This window comes from Egretta garzetta, unplaced genomic scaffold (genome assembly GCF_000687185.1).
Source record: "Egretta garzetta isolate BGI_Z169 unplaced genomic scaffold, ASM68718v1 scaffold153, whole genome shotgun sequence".
Lineage (NCBI taxonomy): Eukaryota > Metazoa > Chordata > Aves > Pelecaniformes > Ardeidae > Egretta > Egretta garzetta.
The window spans coordinates 1117057-1118245 of record NW_009259114.1 but is presented as its reverse complement, the minus strand read 5'-3'; the positions used below and the strand labels follow the sequence as shown (position 1 = coordinate 1118245).

General features: G+C 45.6%; 1 long non-coding RNA gene across 1 annotated transcript in view; it reads right to left on the bottom strand.

Annotated features, from left to right (window-relative positions):
• Nucleotides 1-206: 206 nt before the first annotated feature.
• LOC118451949 overlaps nt 207-1189 on the bottom strand; it is a 38868-nt gene continuing 37885 nt past the window's right edge. The window contains exon 5 of the long non-coding RNA XR_004841556.1: nt 207-286. This is a non-coding gene — a long non-coding RNA (uncharacterized LOC118451949). The remainder of the gene's footprint in view (nt 287-1189) is intronic.

The window sequence follows — 1189 nt, the reverse complement described above, 5'->3', positions numbered from 1 at the left end:
AGTAACTGGTGGTTGTTTGAAAGTGCAAATACACAGAATGGCCCAATGTTCTGCGCACAAAAAAAAAAAAAAGGGAAAAAACCCTAACAAACCAAAGAGAGTACATTTACAGTTATTTTAGGCAGAAAGAAAAGTATCTAGGGGATGACTCTGTGCAGATCCTCCACTTCAAGGCTCCACATATTCTTATGCATGGGGTTTTCAGAAAGATCCGTCATCTTTATTGCTCGAAGAATAGGCTCAGGACTGCAGGACCGCACCACACCCATCACCATTACATACTTCCCTAAAAAAACACGTAAACATGAAATTTAATTAACCCTTTTCATTTTAATTCCAAAAGCAAAATATTTAAAACCAAGTAGATAACAGTTTGAATTACAGCTGCCAATACTCGCAAGAAAACTCAAGGAACTAAGATAGCTTAGCACTAAATTTCAGAAAAAGGCTTAATTATCCATATAACCATTTTTGCAGTCGATTTTACTGGATTTTCACACAAAGAGTCAAAAATCAGGATACAATTCCTCCTTCTGCCATGCAAATGGAGGGAGGACAATTCAGAAGACTGACAATTAAGTAGTCTGGCTATTTTGTACAATTCCTGGGATGCTGCAGTCCAGCACTTCTCCAGCTGAATTAACAGTACTAGTGGTACTAGTGATGTAAAAAAAAAATATATAAAAAAAAAAATCCCTATCCTTGCTCCTAGATTCACAGCTCCTCTCTGCAGCACCCCAGCTTGATCAAACATCCCTGTAATTGTGGAAAACTGAAAACAGGCCCAATCCTTACTGGAACTCATATGGGAAGCCAGCATAAATTTTTGTACTGACTGCCACAAATACACTCCCCTGCTGCAGCACACACTGCTCCTTCTGTGACTGTAACAGCAACACAGCTCTTTCAGAATGCCTCTTCTATGAATGATGGTGCATGTGACAGCATGCCCTCCTTGCAGCTGCCCAAGCTCAGCATGGCCCCCGGACACATACCTGACACCCCATGCGGCCAGCGGGCACGCAGGCCTGCAAGTCTCCCGCCTTCGCACAAGGGGAGCGCCCAGCATCCCTGCCCGGGACGCACCGTTACACTAGCGGGCAGGAGATGCCTCGTGTACGCGTGCCCAGGAGAGCCGCGTGCGACGGCCCACAGGGCAAGGGAGCGCGCCGTCGGCCACCCGCACCCA